Source organism: Brachycentrus maculatus, unplaced genomic scaffold (genome assembly GCF_059751285.1).
Source record: "Brachycentrus maculatus isolate JH-2025_06_01 unplaced genomic scaffold, ASM5975128v1 h1tg000134l, whole genome shotgun sequence".
NCBI lineage: Eukaryota > Metazoa > Arthropoda > Insecta > Trichoptera > Brachycentridae > Brachycentrus > Brachycentrus maculatus.
In genome coordinates, this window is record NW_028280887.1 from 497,629 (window position 1) to 520,995 (window position 23,367).

Genomic DNA, 23,367 nt, shown 5'->3' on the forward strand with positions numbered 1-23,367 from the left:
ATCAAATAACTATAATTTATATTTGAAGCAGATTTTAATAATACATCAAATAACTATTTGACACAAATTTCATTTTAACTAGGTCACAATTTAAAAAATAAAATAAATAAATCATTATCCTGGTCATTCACGTTCACATTGTATAAAACCACTTTTATAAACACTTATTCGTGACTACCAGTTTTGGAAAATAATTTCATCATCAGGTCATTAAAATAAACTTATTACAATTTGAGATTTGTATAAAAATAATTTTTCAAAAGAGTGGTATTCCATAAAGTGAACAATGGATGATAAGGAGTGTTTTATTACCATACCACAAAGTTATCGGTGCTTTTAATATGCAAAAAATAAATTGAATTAATATATATGTAGGTATATATATATATATATATATATATATATATATATATATATATATATATATAAATATATATATAAAAAAAAATACATATATATATATATATATATATATATATATATATATATATATATATATATATATATATATATATATACAAATAAATATATATATATATATATATATATATATATATATATATATATATATATATATATATATATATATATATATATATATATATATATACAATATATATTATATTTAAAACTATAGAATGATAATTTGACCCTAGACATAGGAAAGGTTACCTATGCGTGATTAAATACATTGCAATAACTTGAAATTTATTTTTTCTCTTAACAATCGTAAATTGAGGAAGTAATGAAAATTCCCATAGCGCATACTTTATTTTTCCGAAACTGTTCTTGATGATACCCTAGAAACAATAATAAATTTCACTGTAAGAAAATTAAAGGACTTTGTGTCCCATTGAACGTGATATTAACCTAAATAGACTGTAGATACCTTTCTAACTACCGCTTAGTTTTAGATTTATTATAACAATATGTGCTTAAGTGTTTTCTTTCACCCTGTCTTTAAAGCAACATGGACAATATAGGGTGAATCGTGCGGGGACTAGCTTTTGTCAGTTACTGCTCGCGTTTTTCGAGACAGCTTTATGGAATCTCAAATGCATGTTTTTTTATTGAGGACGAAGCTCAATATTACTGAGTATTTTCATATTATTTGTTTCTAACCCCTTTTTAGCTTTCATTTAAATGGGCATTACTTTTCCAACTCCGTCACACATTTCCATGCGTTTGTCTATATTGTTATTATACAATATAGAGGAACTATAATACACTACTACAATACCCTACTATTACTACAATACACAATACAATACAATACACAATACAATACAATACACAATACATAATAATGCAAAACAATAATACAATACACAATATACAATAATACAATACACAATAATACAATACACAATACACAATACTACAATACTATTACCACAATACACTGTTATCCTTTGTAAAAAAAAATACTGTTACCTAAAATTTGGATTAAAATCGTACATTTTCAATTGATTTTTTAGCAGTAATACAAGATAAATTTAAACTTGTATCACTTATACCAGTTATATTTAATAATAAAATCATCGGAATTGAATTTGAATACTATTTTTTTTAATTGAGAATATCCATAATTGGAGATAAATTAAAACCTATATATTTTTTTCATGAGTATGAATGTAAAATCTTTTTTTCTCAAAGTATTTTTTTTGATTGTTGATTAAATATAAATAATAACTTTAACTATGTTCTCTGAATCTTTGAATGTAAATTTTGCACAATTTGTTTTAAAAATCAAAGCAATTTGAACAAGAATGAAAACAGAAATGAACGATGATTTATGATGAATAAAAACTTAAACTTTTTTTTAACAATTATCTTCTTAGTGAAAATCTTCAAAAGAGATAATTTTATGAAAACGATTTGAAAATGAAACAATTTAATTATAAATGATAATATTCGATGAATAAAATGAAACTTTTTCTTAAAAGTAAATTATTCATATGCGTTTTCTTTTTAAGGTAATATCTTCTTTAAAAAATCTCCTCCTTGAAGGTTAAATCTTCAAAATTTCCTAAATTTTTAAGCAATAAAGAAATTTAATTACTTTCTATGATTTTAGATAAATAAAAACTTTTACTTTTTTCTCAACAGCTATCTATAAAGGTAGGTGTATTCTTTTTTTCATCAATGGATAGAATTGGGTTAGTGTGCTGGGGGTTACTTCAAACGTTAACTTTTTCCCATAGAGAAATTATTTAATAAAAACCACCTCTCCTGCTACCCGGATCCCTCTTCCCGCTTATCTTACGATATAATGGACGGGGAAAATAACTTTGGAACTGAAGCTGAGATAAACGCCATATTGAATCGTTTAATGCCCAGATAAAACGTGATTTAGATTATAAGAAATTTATCGATGGCTGTTTTACTTTCAAGGGTAATACTCGGATTTGAAAGCAAGGTTTACTTTGAAGTTTCTCGTATTGATAAAATCACTTTCGTCCCACAAAATACTAAATAATAAAAAAAAATTGCTAGCCTTTTTTTACAATGAATTACGAATGGTAGTCACTAATAAATTCTTCTACTAACCTTTATCCTCACTCAGTGGTGCATAGGGCACCGCATTGTTTTGACGCAGTGTTATCTTGATCGTTACTTGTGTAAAGACATGGTGATCATTCCTGCGTTAGCAAAAGTATGTGATTTTACGTTACACTAAATATTTAACAAACTAGAAACTGTTGGGTAATATATCCAAAATTGAACAAGGTTTATTGGGTTGAATTCTACATTTATTTATGTAGATGTTAATACGCGACGCGTTCCGTCTTATTAAGACATTATCAAACACAATCATAAATGTAGAATTCAACCCAATAAACCTTGTTTAATTTTGGATATATTACCCAACAACTCAATATGGAATTCTACCAACTGTCTGCAGTTACAATAAATAAACTAGAAACTTCTTTTTTAAACTCTTTTAAACTTTTAATTTATAAACTTTTGCCTTTGTATCGTTTTAAGTTAGTAACGTGGGTGTTGAGAGGGTAACATATGTAATTTGGTATAAAAGGACTAATTAGGTTGACGAATGTGTTAATAAACATACAACACCTTAAGCACATGAGTTTTCATACATATGATAAGCTGTGATGGATCAAACTTATAATGAGATCAGATTTGTATCAGAAATTGAAGGTGTATTAATAGACCTTCTGGAATCTAATGAAATATTCCAGATATATGGGTCCGTGAATAGTAAACAAGACACGTTGTGTTAACATAATATTTGTAATCTGAAAATATTTTCAGTTAAAAAAAAACCTACGTCTTTAAAAGAAATAAAGCAAGACACTCTCCTTATCATCCTTTGTTCACTTAATATAATACCACTCTTATAAACACTTATTCAATACTACAGGTTTCGGAAAATCTATCATCAGTTCGTTAAAATAAAATTATAACGATTTGACATTTGTATAGAAATAATATTTTGAACGAAAGAAAAATAATACGAATGAGTGAGGAAAGAACGGTAAAACAAATTTATGAGGCGAATATAAGCGGGAAAAGAAGCAGAGGAAGACCGAGAAAAACATGGCACGATCAGGTATGCCAAATACTTGAAAGTGGTCAGGTTAGGAGTCAAGTAACAATCGGCGGGTATGTATGAGGAGATGCATGAACGTGGAAGAGGCGAAGAATGTTTGCAAGGACAGAGTGGTGTGGCGCTCTATTCTCTCTGCCTACCCCTGCGGGGAAGCGGTGTGATGGTTAGTTAGTTTTTTTAGTTTTTAGCAAAACACTCTCCTTATCATCCATTGTTCACTTTGTGTAATACCACATTTATAAAAATTTATTCGTGACCACCGGTTTTGGAAAATCATTCCATCATCAGATCATTATAAAAAAAAATATTTTTATACAAATATATAAATTGATATTTGTATAAAAATAATATTTTAAAAGAAAAAAAAATACAAATAGCAACTTCAGTATTGTATCTAGTTACAAGTAATAGTATAGTTTTTTTCTATTGATATCATTGCAAATTAAATCATAAATAAACGAGAATATTTTTTAAACGTTTCAATCCTGTTATCTTAAAATATTTTTTAAAAAAAATTAAACTTTGTAATTTGCAATTCAATAAAATATTTAAATTGTTGATTCGTCTTTTTATGGTTATATTTATCATTTTTTTATTTATGTTTTACTTGGTAAATACCACTATTTCCTGATTGCCACATAAGGGATAGAGACCAGAGCAGACACAGCGAGAATCAAATCTCTTCTAAGTACTTTGGAAATGAGGATATTTAGATGCATAACCGGAAACACGTCAAGAGACCTAATAAGGATCACGGAAATTTAGAAAATGTGTAGTACGGAGGATAATGTTAGATGAAGAAGACAGTGAAGACGATTCTGGAATGGCCATGTGAATAGAATGTGAGTCTGGCAATCGAATGCAAGAGAACCTAGACGGAAGAAAACCACCTGGAAGGCCTCCAAAGCACTGGCGTGACAGCTTGCAATCTACATCACAGAGACAAATAACACATCAGACAATACTCGCATCTATAAGAAGGAAGAAGAAAAAGAATTTTTCGTACTTTGACGTTCGTGTTTTATACCGAAAAAAATAATAACAAAACATACCTTGATGTTTTCTTTCATATAAAACAGAATACCCCAAATATTAAAACAAAGAAATTCAAATACAAAGGTGTATTTACAAAGATTTAAAAATACACAGACACCTCGTTTTATGTATTTAACACCTTTGAATATGTAGCGTCTAGCAACGGCAACTCGCTAAAGGGTAAACAAACGATGAAAGTGGTTGGAAGCTTTGAAACGATTAGGTTTCTTTTAATATCTTTTTTTACCCCGATTTCTTTTGTTTCCACGCCGTTCTACAGCGATAAAATAAAAACCCTTTATGCAAAATAATATTCTTATCTTAGTAAGTAACCATCACATCCTCTTTAATTTTTTATTATTTATTCTGGATTACACTGGATTATTCAGGTTTTATCTCCTAAAAATATGTGAACTAATTCCGAATTCTACCTTTGTAGAAATATGTGTAATGCCCACTTCCGTAGTGTAATAGTCAGCACGCTTGGCTGCCGTGCTGGAGGTGCCGGGTTCGGTTCCTAGGGGGGGAGTCAAATAAATAAAAGTACTTCACTCTCATATTAATTCAATATTACCCTGGACTGGTGCCTGAAGCAGAGGGCTGCTCACCTTTCCTTCATGCGTTTACGATCAAGATAACACTGCGTTTATTTTATGCAGTGCCCTATGCACCATTGGGTGCGGATAAAGGTTTTACTTTTGGACATCTTAACATAGATGAATCATGGGATCATCAGTGTTGAGATGTCAAAAAATAAAATGAAAAATAACTTCTTTAATTGGAGATAATCTAGATTTGTGAACAATTATTTGGACACACTTAAAATGTTGTAAATATAATAACTGGTCAAATTAAAAGCTGAATCAAATCACTATATGTATTTCAAAATGTAAACATATATGAATATAGAAATTCCAAGAATTTGAGTAGTTTGGTTGTCAATCATGGGTAGAATTGGTGAATGTTACACTTGTGTAAAGTGATCACTTGAACTAACCTCTGACGGTCGTAAGCCCCTTTAATGTCCAGACCTCCATATGCTTCTTCATATATGTTGAGATGTAAAAAAATTTGAATAGTAAAATTGCTTAAAATAATAAATAAATTGTATGATACAAAAAACATAATTTTCAAAAAGGTTAGTTGCTGAATAATTCATGAAAAATAAAAGCTATCCGATGTGTTCGTAGCCCAAACTAAAAAGTCTAAAACTTGTTGCGTACATTATCCAATATTTTCCACTCAATACACGCTCCATTGATCTTCTCGTTTTTGGCATGTTTCTAGAAACGATAAATAACCCCTCTTTTTTCGTGGCAGAGAAACAGCCCTTCCTTCATCTGCGCTAAGTTTTTGCGGCACTACTTCAGCCCTTAGGGCCATTTCAGCCGTTTTCTCATCAGAAGAAAAAACAAATGGTTGGACAGCTTTCTCAGTAAGATAAATATATAAGCATTAAACCGGTCTGAATATCTGACTCGAATCTACATTATTTAGGCAATAAATTAACCTGAAAAACTCATTCCTTGAAAATCGATTTTCCTAAGGGTCCAGTTCGCTTATCGAAGGTGTCCAAACTTTTTATACAAAGCATTAATCGTTTATTTATAAAATATGATGAAAACAATGTTTGAGCATCCCAGAGCATACGACATTGTATTTGGCTGATTTTAGTCATCACTTTATACACTTGTGTAACGTTCACCATTATGCTCATTATTGAACACAATATTGCATTAATTTTTAGAATTTGCAAATATGCAATGGTTTGGATCCCGTTCGCATGTGGGTAAAACTTAAAAGATTTGTAAATTTGGCTGATTGTACCACCATTAATTAAGATATTACTGGAATATGTATAATACTATAAAAGTGAACAATGAATGCTAAGGAGAGTGTTACATTACCATAGCATATTGTTCCTAATGCTAGGCAGGCGCTGTGGCGTAGTTGGGTAGACGTTTGACTGCGAAACTGGCGTCCCGGGTTTGATTCCCGCCAGTTGAAAAACGAATTTGTTTGTGATTTTTTTCTCACATTTACCTTCCCTATCCTTACTATCCTACCTGCAGACAAAGCATCTAAAATAGACGCTTTGCGGGTTATTCCATTTAAAAAAATTAAAGTGAGCGATGAATGCTAAGGAGGGTGTAACATAACCTTACCATCTTAATAATAATGCTATCAAAATGAACGATGAATGCTAAGGATGCTGTTATATTACCATAAAATAATGCTATTAAAGTGAACGATGAATGCTAAGGATAGTGTGTCATTACCATAAAATAATGCTATTAAATTGAACGATGAATGCTAAGGATGGTGTTATATTACCGTACTACAATGTTTATAATGCTTTTTTTTCTTTTAAATAAAAATAATAATTACATTGCATAATTGTCATGAACAAATTTCTTTAACTGAACACAAAAATAAAAAGGTAAACCGGAAAAGGAAATCAATGTATCCTTTGACTTCGGAAAGCGTTATTCACACCATGATGGCATTGATCTCAAAGGCTGTACGTGACGGCCATAAACATCCCCAATCCGGAGGGTACTTTTTCACTATGATAAATTACAGTGGGCTCAGATGTTTCGGAGAACGGGTTGCCAAATTTCAAGATTCCCCAAAACAGATACACACAACAAATCCATAAGGGATTATGAATAGCAGAATTTGGGCTGTTAAATGTTTTTCCTTACACGGTGTGTACCCTTCGGCCATAAACAACATATTGCCGTAACAAATTGGTGTATGAATTCCACATTGGTACATTTCAGAAATTTGTGGGTATAATATATCTAAAACTTGCTTACTAATTATCGCTGCTCAGCTCCTCCGCAGGGGTAAGCGGAGAGATTAGAACGACATAATACCTCTCTTTTTTTAATATTTGCTATTATTATTCACACAAATATTTCAATTTCATACTATTTTTGCGAGACTAAGCTGCTCATCATTTTAAGCGTCTTAATTATATTTTCCTGTTCACATCTGAAAATTTAGCTTCTTATCTATAATTATCCATTTGCTCCGTATGTCTAAACCATTCAAAGATCTTGTATAAATCTTCCCAATAATCACCTACATATTTCATCCTCACATTGTTTTCTAAAATCATCATATAAAATTTAGTCGTACAATGATTTTCCGGAATGTAACAATTTCAATTTCATACTATTTTTGCGAGACTAAGCTGCTCATTATTTTAAGCGTCTTAATTATATTTTCCTGTTCACATCTGAAAATTTAGCTTCTTATCTATAACTATCCATTTGCTCCGTATGTCCAAACCATTTAAAGATCTTGTATAAATCTTCCCAATTATCACCTACATATTTCATCCTCACATTGTTTTCTAAAATCATCATATAAAATTTAGTCGTACAATGATTTACGAACAACATTTTGAGTGTGTCCAAATACTTGTTCACAAAATCTGGATTATCTCCAATTACAGGAGTTATTTTCATATTGTTTTTTGACATCTCATCAAAGATGAAGAACAATATGGAAGTCACCTTGTTTTTGAATAAATATTTCTAAATTGGTTCATATATATAGAACTTTCAAGAATTTGAGTAGTGTGTTTGTCAATAATGGGTAGAATTGGTGAATGTTACAAGTGTGTAAAGTGATCACTTAAACCAGCCTATGACGGTCGTCAGCCCCGTAAATGCCCAGACTTCCATATTCTTCTTCATCTTTCATGAGATGTCAAAAAATAATATTTCTAACGAAGATAAAATCAAATACATACGGAAAAAATGAGGTTCTGGTGTAAGATGTTGAAATAAATGAAGGCTTAGAAGATTACTTTATCGATGACATTTTTGTACTTTTACCTGGAGTATCCGTTGAAATGTCCGGTCGAAGAGTTGGCAGGGGAAATAACATTAGACGCCCAGAAGTTTTCTTTAGATAATCCAATCTTGGTCTTCATCTTTATTCAGAGGGTTGATTCCAATATTATTTACTATTTATATACGTTTGCTCGCAGTACTAAGAGGAAGGTTTCTATCATATAAAAAACTAACTAACTCGCCACATATTAATAACAATCTAGCATATTGATAACATTTTGAGTGTGTACAAATACTTGTTCACAAATCTGGATTATCTCTTATTAGAAGTTTTTTTGATATCTCAACATATGAAGATGAAAAAAAAATATGTAACTCACTTTTTTTACGGGGCTGACGACAGTCATAAGCTGGTTTAAGTTATAACTTTACACACGTGTAACATTCACCAATTCTACCCACGATTGACAATCACAACTACTCAACTTCTTTATAAAAATATTAAATTAAATTAAATAGTAAAAAAATAGCCTATAATATTAGCAGAAACATTCATGAAAAGCGTATAAGATTCTCTCGCATTTTTTTTCACACTAAGAGATACGTTTAAAATCATTCAATTACTCTACTTTTTTAAGACCAATTTTGAAGTAAATCTAGAATTTGTAAACGAAAATTAGAAACACTAAAATGTGATTTATTTTGGTTCCATAGGATTTTAATTTCTAATAAAATATTTCACGAAAAGTTTGATAAAGAAATCATAGAACACGTACATAAAAATTAATATTCGCTTAAAAATAATAGACGTAAAATTCTATTAAGAATAAAGTATCTTTCTTAATGCTGTATAAAAAGTCGCAAGAAATTCATAAAATATTGAAGCAATTTATTTAATGTCAAATCAGCGAACTGAGTTTCGTACTAAATGAACCGGAATATAATTTAATATTTTTCTATAGCGAAGTTCCCGATAATTTCATCTCGTTTAACAAAAACTCTGGTTCAGGGGCATCGTGTATTACTGGGGAAGCCTAACGGGAGCTTCTCAAACGGTAGGTCGAAGGATACTGCAAAATACTTCGAACTTTGAAGAGTCCAACTTCGCACAACTGGGTATAAAGTAGAGTTTCAAGATAGTAAACTCTTGATGTTCTAGTTTGTTGCAAAGGAAGACTAAAGACGAATTAACAAAGAATATTTTCAACCATTTTCTACAACGAAATGATGTGTTTGTGATATTTTTTTCTCTTGAATTACTTTTAATATTATCAAAAAAAATTAAATGTAGTCGAAATGTAAATTGTGCCGCAATAAGGTGAATGATAGACGTTTGAATGATGAATTTACTACATTTTAAGGTAAGGATTATCGATAAAAATGTGTTTTAAGTTGGTTCGAACACGTGGAAAGAGGAGTGTAGAAAAAACGGAGAATATGAGATGAATGTAATTGAAAAATGAAACAAAAAAAATTGTAGAAGGCAAGTCATGATAAATATTTTAAATAGTACATATTAGACAGGTCAGGAGTCAGCAAAATTAGCAAGTGTCTATGAGTTAAGTGTATATAGAAAATATAAAGCATGAATAAGGAATATTATGATTCTTGTAACAAAGTCGTATAGTGATCTTTTCCCCTGCCTGCCCTTCCAGAGAAATGGCGTGCCAGTCAATTAATTTTATTTTTCAATGTTAAGAAGTTTCAATTTGAACCTATTGTTACCGCTTCAATTTCTGACAAATTTTAGAAATCAATTCAATAAATATATCTTTCATTTTTAATTAAAGTTATTCTTGATAAATATATAATTTTTCTTAAAATCTAATTTGACACGTTTTTTATGCGTTTACTTCATTTCATTTTCACTCAACACAAACTCCGCAAATGGTCAGAAATGTATCGAAATGATGCGGAATGCATCGAAACACGTGTCACATTAGATTTTAAAAATAGTGGTTCTTTACCAAGTAAAACTTGATAGATATTACCCCAAACTGACAACCGAATCAATTAATGAAATAATATTTATCATTTCTTGGATGTTTTATTTGTTTTATTTTATAAAGTTTATATTTATCAGTTTATCTGGTTTTATTTTTGATATTTTCCTATCAAATGATTTATTTTTTTTTAATATCGCAACTTTCTTTAAAAACCAAAATGAAACTCCTGAAATAGCGAATTTGTATTTTATTCATTTGACCATTTTTATCTTATTCATTTGATTCACAATATTTTTCGAAATTTCATCTGTCGCGTCATTAAAAATAATACATCTATAATGGATGATTAAAATGTTGGGAATCTTTGGTCTAACGAATGCCATTTTTACACAATGAATCTATCAACAAAGAACTTACAGCTTACCATGAGGCGTGAATGAAAATAAATCCTAACAAGGTTTATTAGAAAATCAAGGAGAATAAAAACACATAATAAAATTTTGTAATTTATTTAATTATCCATATAAATAAAAATGAAAAACTTTGACAATTTGACATCAAAGATGAAGAGGAAGATTGTTTTACTGAAAAACGCCTGAAGACAAGATTGAAAATATTGTATGCAGCTTATAATTTGACCAGATTATTATACTTTCATTTTGAGAGTGTCGAAATACTAGTTCACAAGTTGTTAACAAGTATTTAAAATCTATCTAAACGCTGTGAGGAAAAGTGAAATTGTTTGTTTGTTCAAAATCTAAAAGTTCCTTTACTTATAATATATACCGATTGTTTTAAAAATTCAACATAACGTTGCATTAGAATAAGTGCGTATTTCTCTCATCTTTTACCTGCGACAGACGTTTTTAGCTGACAGTGCAAAAACGTTATTTTTAAACAGATTTTTTTCATTTTCATTTTATTATTTTAGCTTGTAATTTGGCCTGATAATTTATTAAAAACATTTTGAGTGTGTCCAAATACTTGTTAACAAATCTGAATTAACTGATATTAATGAAGTTATTTATCATTTTATTTTTTTGACATCTCAACATAGATGAAGAAGAATATGTCTGGAAGTGCCCGGGCATTTATGGTTTTAAACCCCGTAAATGCCCTGAATTCCATATTCCATATTATAGGGTCCGCCATCTAAAGTTTTTTTTTTCAACTAGTGCTTATTTCGTGAATGGTAACATTTAGCTCATGTCTGATTTGACAGATAATTAGTTTTATCCTTCCGCTGAGCGAATATGGTTGTGTATACGCTTGAACAACGCTGGGAAATATTGCGACATTCGACTTACAGAAGATGCCGATTTTGCCAAAAAAATCATCTTTTCGGATGAAGCTCATTTTGATCTTGGCGGGTATGTAAACAAGCAAAATTGTCGTATTTGGGGCACAAAAAACCCGCACGCATACATTGAAAAGCCGGTACACCCAAAACGAGTCACTGTTTGGTGCGGATTTTGGTCCAGAGGCATAATTGGGCCATTTTTCTTTGAAAATGAGCAAGGAGTGGCCGTTAGTCAATGGCGATCGTTATCGGGCCATGTTGAACGGATTTTTGTTCACAAAAATTGAAGAGAAGGATATTGGCAACATTTGGTTTCAACAGGACGGCGCTACGTGCCACACAGCCGAAGCTACACTCGATGTTTTGCGCCCCATTTTCAAAAAAAAAATGTTATTTGGCGGACCCTATACAATTGGAGATAATCCAGATTTGTGAACAAGTATTTCGACACACTCAAAATGTTGTTACTATATATCGCTCACTCCTTTCAATAACGTCGTATTTAAAAAAAACTTGATTTTTCAGGAGATAATTTTTAAAGTTAAAGAATATAATTAAATGTATTAAAAATAAATATCAAGCCACTTATTGAACTTTTTACTGTGCAACTGATCTTTTTAGGTAAAATCTGAAGGTTTGTTCTCCATTTGAAAATTTTTCAGTATATTTAAATGAATAATTAAACAATACCTTTTCTTCAAAATGCAAAATCAACACTTTCTGCTCTGTAGCGGGTAAATATTAAGTTAAAAATATGCTGCTTTTGCTGGGAAATAGTACACTTTCTGGGCATTCCAAAAACATGCACGACTGAAAATGGACGATTTTTATTTATGACGTTGTTGAAAGGAGAAAGCGATATGTTACTGCTACATATGTACGAAGGTATTATCATAGTGACGTCATATATAGTTGTGAGAAATAATAAAATATATACGAAAGGATCGAGTAAAGGTTGGATATTATAAATTTAGAGCTACCCACTGAATACTGTGTGATCTTTGGAATTCAAATGATGATATTAATATTTTATGAATATGAGTTATGTATTTCCACTGAATTATAAATAAGTCGTGTTGTCCCTTAGGAAACATATTATCTTAGATCAACCCTTATCCTACTATCGAGGATCATCTAACATTCTTTTTGGAAAACAAACTAAGCTTTAAAAAAACTGAGCTTTGCGATTGTATCATTTTTGTCAGACCGACTCATATATCGGCTGAATTTTTTTTTTGTTCAGCTGGCATATAAGTCCTCCCAAATTTCATTTGTGTTTCTTGATTTTTTTTACATCTCAACAAAGATGAAGAAGAATATGGAAGTCTGAGCATTATGGGCACCACGCTTGGCTTCAGTACTGGAGGCCCCGGGTGCGATTCCCGGGGTGGGGTCAAATAAATAAATAATTGATTTTTGCACTCTAATATTTATTCATCATTTTACCTTCGACTAGTACCTGAAGCACTGCGTTTATACGATGCAATGCTCTATGCACCATCGGGTGCGGATGAGGGTTTGAAGAAGTCATTTTGACATCTCAACATATGTAGATGAAGAAGAATATGGAAGTCTGGGCATTTACGAGGCCCACGACCGTCATAGGCTTGGTTAAGTGATCACTTCACACGTGTAACATTCACTAATTCTACCCGTGATTGACAACCACACTACTCAAATTCTTTTAAAATTGTATAAATTTCTACATATATTAACCAAATTCGTGACTCAGTAAGTGTGAGTTCATAACAACTTTCTATGTTGGAATGAGGAAAGCTTTTAAAGCAGACTCTTTCCATTTGTATGCAAGGTCCAAAGACTGGATTATATTCACATACCTACTTACGACCCGTCTGAAAACATGATTAAAAAATATGTGTTTAGCTAACAATTTGACCAGTTAATTTATTTAAAACATTTTGAGTGTGTCCAAATACTTCGCAAATCTGGATTATCTCCATTAAGGAGTAATTTTTTTACATTTTTTTGACATATGAATATAGATTAAGAAGAATATGGAGGTCTGGGCATTTTCAGGTCTTACGGACGTCATGTTTCTTCAGTTGCATAAGATTTTAAAAAGTCAAAAAAATCAACCCAACTACCATTTAATTTTTTTATCTGACAAATTCGATTTGATTTAGTGATTCGGCAGTCGTTTTTTTTTAAATAATATTTGTGCATTTTTTACCACATCATTTGAGAGTATATTCCCCTATCTATGGTAACTCTAAACAGATCCTCAACGGTACTGATCCCTGTCCAATCTCGTATATTTCAGAGCCAGGATTCCTGCCTTCTGCCCACACCTCGTCGACCTTGTATTTTGCTTTTTATGATAACGTTAAAAAGCTTGACCTAATTTGCCAATCCTTGTCTTACATTTATTTCACAGTCTCCTATAGTCCGTGAAAACAGAGGATTTTCATACGCTACGCTTTCTCATTTGGAGAATCCAGTCCAGTCTCCCTGGAATTCATTATTAAATTTCCAATGGTTTAACCGAAATATAAACACGTTTTAATTAATAGAAGCATAAGAATTCTGATTAATATTCTGGCTGCAGCGCCTTAGATATTATATTAACGTTTTAATATGAATCATTTTCATTTAGAGTAGAATTCCACGATGGTTTAATTAAAATGGACGCAGTCTTGGAAATAAATATATTAATTCATTTTACAACGTTGAATTAAATTATTTATTTAAAAATGTTGATATCTAAGCGAAGAATTACAATAAAGAGGAAGTGATATACAACAGAAGTCTGGGATTACGACCGACATAGATTGGTTAAAGTGATCACTTCACACTCGTAACATTAACCAATTCTACCCATGATTGACTATCACACTACTCAAATTCTTGGAAGTTCTTTATTGAATATGATTACTAGAGACATGTATGGTGAGATGAGAGAAGCTTTTAATGAAACAGAAACTCTTTTATTCGTATGTTAGGTCCGAATCCTGGATTATATACACATATTTGAAAAACATTAGAAAATAACGTTTTCTTTTTTTATTTTAACTTTTTTTGACCAATTTTTTTTTTACAAGAAAATGTAATTGTAAAAATTACTCCTAATTGAAGATAATCCAGATTTGCGAAAAAGTGTTTAAGCACACTCAAAATGTTATAAACCAAATTGTTGATTGAAATATATTGATGCCTCAACAAAGGTGAAGAAAATTTTCAACAGTGATGACCTAGATGTAAATTTGGATGCAAATTTAAATGGCAAGTTTTAGAAGTCACTTTGTACCCGTTATAGCTCAGGATAATTGACTGTTTTCGTCCTGTTAGGCAGAGTTTACGAAATTAAAGTCAAGTTTTGCAAGGTTTTGTATTTATATAATTTTAACTTTTATGAAAGTGTTGACGTCATTAATACAGAAGTCTTGACAGGGTTTATAGCCTGTCATAGCCTAGTTAAATGATCACTTTATACGCGAGTCACGTTCACCATTCTACCCATGATTGACAACCACACAACTTAAATTTTTCAAGATATATTTATATTTTTTTTTTAATTCTTTTACATTATACAACATCATTTAAATGCAAATAAAAAAAATATATATGCGATTTGAATATAAAAAAAGATTCCACAAAGGCATGGCCTCTGTGTGTGGGTATACAATATAATTTAGGTCATAGTAAAGGGCACTGGCAAGAATACAATAGATAACACAAAAATTAGAACTGGAATAAAAGTGTTAATCTAAAATACAAAAAAATGCAAAATACTTGACGAAATACTACTTCAATTGACACATTTTTTTAACTCTTGTTCTGGCACCATCTGTGGTTGAGTTAAGTAAGCTATTTATATAGCAGAGACCTTTATTTTTAAAGACAAAATAGTTCTGAAATAATCTGACGAAGGATATATTTCCTCGAACGTTATACGAAAATGAAATAAACTTTATATAAATTGTCACAAGAATTTTCTAATATTTTCGAAAACAAGATACTAAATAAATATATTTTCCGTCTTCGTTTTCAGTAGTTCATTTTCTTTTCACCGAATTCTGGTCTTCACAACAATTCTTGTCGAACCCTTAAAAGGTTTAATGATGCTTGAAGCTTCCTTTGTCAATTTTTCCCTACCAATTTGTTGATTTCTCGAAGACTTGTATCTTTGATATATTTCAGTCAAAGAGATTTGTTTTATTTTTCTCAAAGTAAAATGCTTAATGATTTGAAATAATTGGCATATTAAATTGTCGGTATTTTATTACCAAAATGTCGTGTATAATAAATTTAAACAAAAACAAGATAACATTTTGACATCTTAGCATAGATAAAGAAGAATATGGATGTCTTAGTATTTGCAGGGCTTACGACCCATCACATAGGCTGTTGTATTACATACACCATTATACTCATGATCGACAATCAAGCTACTCATAATAACTCATATAATTCACACGTCATTTCGTGTGTTAGTTCTCGGCAGCATCTTTGGATGATTAGTGTGAGATGTTTATTAAGCATACACCCTTATTTTAAGTTTGCACGAGGTCATAACTGTTTTACTGGGAGACGCCTGAAAACATGATTTTTGTTTTTTTGTTATAACCAGTTATTTAATTCACAATATTTTGGGTGTATCCAAATAACTGGCGTTCTATTTTCCCTGCCTACCGCTGCAAGAAGCGACGTGATGGTTAGTTTGTAAATTAGACTTAGTAAGTGATTAAAAAATAAAAATAATTGATTCAATAATTTGTAATGGTAAGCGTGTTTAGCTACCACGCTGGAGATCTCAGGTTCGATTTCCAGGGGGGGTGAAAATAAATATTTGTAAATTTATACCCTAATATTCATTCAATATTACCCTGTACTGGTCCCCAAAGTGCAAGAGTGAGCAGGGTACGTCTCGAAACCGGTAGACATAAAAATCTCGGTGAGTGGTTATATACTAATATTAATAACATTTTTGTAAAAAAAAAATAAGTAAAAATGACTAACCACAAAGTAAATGCTTTAAATATCAATAAAATCGAGAATATAATGAATAAATAATGACTCTTAGTCATATTAAGGAAAAAAGAAATAATAAAAAAGAAACGTTGGTTTTGAGGCATTACAGTTGTGTTATTTACGAATGAAATTACATTTAAAAGCTTCACTTTGCCCAATTCATCAAAAGTTTGCTCGTACTTCCGTCTGAAAAGCATGCCCGTGCGTTTATACTTTAGAAAGTAAATAATTATCTCCTCCCACCCGCGGTAATACCTTACGTAACTTGGTTAGATACTTGGATAACATCCTCCTTGGGAGAGCCCTGTGAAAGTCATTAACGCCTTCTGCTTTTATTTGCTGAAATACCTCTTTATACCTATTTTGGCTTTATTAAAAGCTCCCGTATCTGAAAAAGCTTTACGCCGCAATCGGTACTTGAGAACTAAATGGGTAAAACTGAATTGGCCCTTGTGTATTCTTACTTTGGCTATACAAACATTTATGGGAAAGGTAAATTTGAAGGTGAAATTATTCATTCATTTGAGTTAACTTACTAACTAACCATAACATCGCTTCACTGCAGGGATAGGCAGAGAGAATAGAATGCCACACTAATCTGTCTTTGCAAATAATATTCACCTCTTCCACATTCTCATACATACACGCCGATTATTTCAATTCCTAGCCTGACCACCTTCAAGCATTTGAAAATTTAATACTTATCTTATTTAAGTATTTGATTAATCAGTATTTAATACTTGATCATGCCAAGATTTCCTCGAATTTTAAATAGGCGACTTAAAATCATATCCCTTATCACGTAATCATTTAAAATAAATGCATTAAATAATTTATAATTCATTAAATCTTCTTCTTCTTCTTCTTCTTCTTCTTATTATTATAGGCCTTACGGCCTGTTTTTAAGAGGGATTAGCCTCCTGCGAAGTCGATTCCCAGCTATCGGCCCATCTCTTTGGTGGTCTGCCCGGGAGTCGTCTACCATGGGGTTGGCCGTACAATGCGATGTGGGGGAGTCTGGATGGTTCCATTCTTCTCACATGCGCATACCATTGTCTTCTTCGTTGCCTTCCCCACCTAACGACATCTTCGATCTCGCATATTTCCCTGATCTTGGCATTTCTCAATCTATCTCGAAGACTCTTGCCTGTTATGCTTCTCAGAGTCTTCATTTCTGATACTCTAAGCGCGTTTTTTGTGGCAGCGGTGTCTGCTCTACTTTCGATTCCATACGTCATGATGGGTCGGACACAAGTTTTGTATATCTTGATCTTGCTGCCGATCTTCATCTCAGGGTTTTTCCATATAACATTTTTCAGGCATCCTGAGATGGCTGCAGCTTTGTTCACTTGCCCCATTACTTCGCATCGCAGATCCGTCTGAGCACACAGGTCCACACCCAGGTATTTAAACTTTTCCACCTGCTCTACCAAGACGCCGTCCACAGTCACGCTACATCCCACTGGGGTGCGAGAGAACACCATGCTCTTGGTCTTTGTAGCGGATATAGCCATATTGAATTTTTGACTAGCAAGGTGGAATGTGTTCAAGAGTTGTTGCAGGTCCCCTTCAGTCTCAGCGAATACAACGGCATCATCCGCATAGCAGACAACATCGATGGTTTTCTCTCCCAGTCTGTATCTTTTATGTAGTCCTTTAATATCCTCCACAATCCCATCCATGATTCATTAAATAATAAAAGAAATGTAAGTAAATTTTATGAATATCTTAATCCATAGATGAAGGACCATTGTTTAATTCATGCAGATCTTTAATGGAAAGAGTTAAGTACACTCAGAATATTATGAACAAAATAATCGGTAGTTATGTACTTGAGTAGATGCATGGATGTGAAAGAGGAGATTGTTTGCAATGACTGACTGCGGAGAGTCAACGATAATGTATGGCGTCTGATATATACATCTTTAACATACGCATGCGTGGCACAATCTTATTCGTATCGTTGTGTATACGTCGTTCTCTTTTGCTCCAATCCCAGGGTATCGGAATGTATAGCTCACTTTCTCCTTCTTTCTAAGTTATATCTTTCTTCTCTCTCGTGTAACGAAATGTCCTCAATAAACATGACGAATCCTTGAAATTTCCCTCGCAACTCTCAAATTATCGATTATTTTACTGTCCCCTAAAATATTTAATGTTACTTTTAAAGACCATCGTTTAAAAAATAATACCCTACTTTTAAAAACAAAAACACTCTTTATAACGTGACAAAATGTGTTTTACTTTTACATTCTTTTTATCGCCCCTTTCTTGTTTTACTTCCTCGTTATCTTCGCGAAAGAAAATAATTTTAAGGGTAGATAAAATGAAAAGATATTCACGCAATATCCTGAAATAGTATCTGAATACGAACTTAAACCCATTGTATCGCGATGAAAGGCATTTCTTTCATTTGCTTTCGCCGTGACACAATAACTTACGTTTTTTATCATTTTTCTTATATTACGTCTAGAAAAATATCACCTCACGGCACGCAACAATATGGTGATATAAAGTTACATTATAATTGTTTATTTTGCCATTTCTGCTCTCCTGTTTCATTGGAAAATATTTTGTATTAATTTTCATTGAAAATTTAAAATACTTCATATTATTTTTAATGTCCAAAATGTTTTTTATTATTTTTTGACTTCTCAACATATTAATAATTTTTCGACATGCTCTAATCATTTAATAGATAATGATCACAAATTTAACCACAATAACGTAGAAATCCTAAAAATAATTACTACGAAAAGCCATAAACTGCAACATTTTGAAACAATAGAAATTCAAACAAATATAAATAATAATAAACCCATAATTAACAATATGACAATGACTAAAGCCTCCCCCCTATTGTCTATGTTCCCACTGATAAGAAATAAAAATAAAAAACAAAAATAAAAGTTAGATAATTAAATAAAAATAAGAAAGAGCTTCTACCCCCTCTTCAACCTCCAACGTCCCAACTCTGAAATTTAGAATTAGCTTCACATACGGTGTTTGAACATAATGCGGAATGCATCGAAACACGTATCGAAAAAAGTGATATTTACTAAGTAAAACATTGATTAAAAAAGGATATGGAAGTCTAGCATTGACGGAGTTTACGACCATCATAGGCTGGTTTAAGTGATGACTTTACTCATGTGAAACATTCGCCAATTCTACTCATGATTGAAAACCACACTATTTAAATTCTTGGAAGTTCTTTATTTCGAAACAGTGTACTTGAATCACTAAAATTTTCACTAGTTACATCTATTGGTGAGATGTAGAAGCTTTTTTTAGCATAATATTGGAATTTAATTATCTGGTCGAGTTATAAACTAATATGAAACTTCTTTCATTTTTATATGAAAAATAAATGCAATTTTAATGTTCAATAATGGGCAGAATGGTTAATGTTACACTAGTATATAAAATTGAAAGTCCTGAAATGTTCAAACTCGTTCATATAAAAACGATTGATGTTTCATTTCAAGTTAAGACACAATAATATTATTGGTTTTTACCTACGCTTTAAATGACGCCTCATATAATCAGTAAATGGATATATCATATGATAAAAGTAATCAATAATTTTATCATAATATGCAGGTACTCGAGTACTATTGACTTATCGTTATAAAACATATTTGCTCATTTTGATATAAAACCTATTGAATGTACCGCTAGCTTAAATGCGCGCTCATCACATACGTTTTTTGAAGATAGAAATTGCATTTATTATCGACTTTGCTCATAATTTATACAGTTTAAAGAACAATTACTTTATGTTTGTTTCTTCTTGTTCAGAATATGATTTATTTTAATATGTATTAGGAACAATAGGAATAACCTAGTGTTAGCCAATCAGGAACATCTCAGCATTTGCAAATTGCTGGGAATAAACCGCGTAAAACTCATTTTATTTATTGATTCGGCATTAACTTTGTGATGTGACATGTTGATTTTTTTTCAAATTACACTTGTATCGTGTCACTTAATAAGTTCTTCATTTCTTTTCAAGCATTATAAAATCAAACTTATTAGAAATGCATTCTTTCTATTTTCTTTATTTTGCATTTTACCAGAACGAGCCACAGCAACGCCTGGCTGGGAAATTCTGTAAGCCCAAATAATTCGTTTTTTTTTCACTGATTTAAAAAAGTGCTACAAAATCTTACTTTAAGTTTCTGAAGCAAAAAGAAAAATTAATTACTTTACTTCGTGTGATTACCGTTTTCACCCAGTAGCACTCACTCATGTTTTACGATATTATCTTTTAATGAAACTGAGACATGAGTAATTATTCTCATTTTATTACTTCTGAATTATATTTTATCACTAGCGTACAAAATTCTTTAATGAGACTCCAACCTTTTATTACTAATTGTATAAGGTTTTACGACAAAGAAATGTTTTAATTGGAACGCGACACATTTTCCAAAAAGAATGACACTTTTCCCCTAGTATAAAGCACATACTAATTTTTAATTTTTAATTTTTAATTTGAAAAGTGATCACTTAAACGAGCCTATGATGGTCAACAGTCCCGTAAATGCCCAGACTTCCATATTCTTCTTCATCTTTGATGAGATGTCAAAAAATAATACTAATTTTTAAAGTTATTAACAATTGAAAAATCTAAATTTCTTTGACGGCGATTTGATAATCGATATTTGAATAGGAAAATATCAATTCACTAGGCACATTTCGTTACATGAGAAAGAAAAAAGATGCAATTGAAAGAAGAAAGAAAAAGAGCTATACATTCTGACGCTACGGGAATTAATTCAATTCGGTTCATCGATGAATGAACACAGAATGGTGAACGTTTTCCAAGTGAAAACAGTGATTTCTTAAAACAGCCAAATCAAGAATGAAATAAAACATGTATTTTGAACAAATAATCACGCCGCTATTCGTAGGGGTAAGCAGAGAGACCACTCTTCTTTTGCAAGATTTATTCACCGCTTCCACATTCATGCATATCCTCATACATCATATCGTCAAACCATTATCCGCACCCCAATGGTGCATAGGGCACTGCATTATATAAGCGCAGTGTTATCTTGATCGTTAACACATGAAGGAAAAGTGATCAGCCCTCCGCTTCAGGTACCAGTCCAGGGTAATATTGAATAAATATTGAAGTGAAAAAATCACTTATATTTATTTGACCCCACTGGGGTTCGAACTCGAGATCTTCAGAACGGCAGCCAAGCGTGCTGACCATTACACTACGGGGGCGGACAAATTTCCTCCTCATACATACCCGCTGATTATTTCGACTCCTCACCCGACCGCTTTCAAGTATTTGACATACTTGATGATGCCAAATTTTTCTTGGTATTCATCTGATCTTTTTCCGACTAAATACGCCTCATGAATTTGTTTTACCGTTCTTTCTTTACTTATTCTTTTAATATGTCCAAACCATCGCATTCAACCAATATCGTTTTTATTTGAAAAATAAATGCAGTATATTTTTACAATAAATGGAGGGCTGATCACGTTTCCTTCATGTGTTAACGATCAAGATAGCACTGAGTTTTTTTAAATATGATGCAGTGCCCTATGCACCATCGGGTGCGGGTGAGAGTTTGAAGATATGTTCAATAACAAAAAAATGGTGAACGTTTCAAAAGAGTATACAGTGATCACTTTAGCCAACCAAATGCAAGGACTAACGCCTACTGGGATGTTCAGACATTCATGTTTTTCGAATAAAATCGATGGATGATTCATCTCAAGTACCTACAATATCAAAAATGTATCTTCAAAGCATCAAAGCACTACCAAATTAAAATACAATATCTACATTTGCATGAAATAGAGTGTTTTTGAGTTGAAAAATTCGATCAACGCTTTGAGCAATGGTATAGACCAGTGGTCACCAACTTTTGTGAGAAAAAGACCTGAAGGATGAGAGGAGAGTAAAACAAATTTATGAAGCGATTGTAGGTGGAAATATAAAAATAGAAGACCGAGAAAATTTGACATGATCAGGTATTTCAAATACTAGAAAGTGGTCAAGTCAGGAGATGTTTGCTTTATATGAGGATATGCTTGAATAAGTAAGAGGAGAAGATTGTTCGTAAAGACAGAGCTGTGTGGCAATATATCTGATGATTTTTTTTATTAAAAGATAAATATTTGTGTTTTTATTATTTGCACACATATTTCAATATTTCAATTTAATACCTATTTCTAATAATGATCCTAAGCGGCTCATTATTAGAAATAGGTATTCAATTGTGGTAGAGTGGGTTCGAACCAAGTCCTGACTTAAGAGTCCGCGAAGCCTGGAAATAGTTTGTGGACTCCATATGCTCCACCTAGGGAGCGGATATGGTTTGATTAATACATATATATTCCCTCTCCAAGCACAAGAGCTCGGTCTCTTCTTTGGATAGGACTATAAGTTTGCCATATGTATAAATGTTTAGAAATTGTAATATATTATTTTGTACTTAAAAATGTAACTACATATAAAAAATATATATATATACATATACATATACATATATATATATAAATATATATATATATATATATATATATATATATATATATATATATATATATATATATATATATATATATATATATATATATATATATATATATATATATATATATATATATATATATATATATATATATATATATATATATATATATATATATATATATATATATATATATATATATATATATATATATATA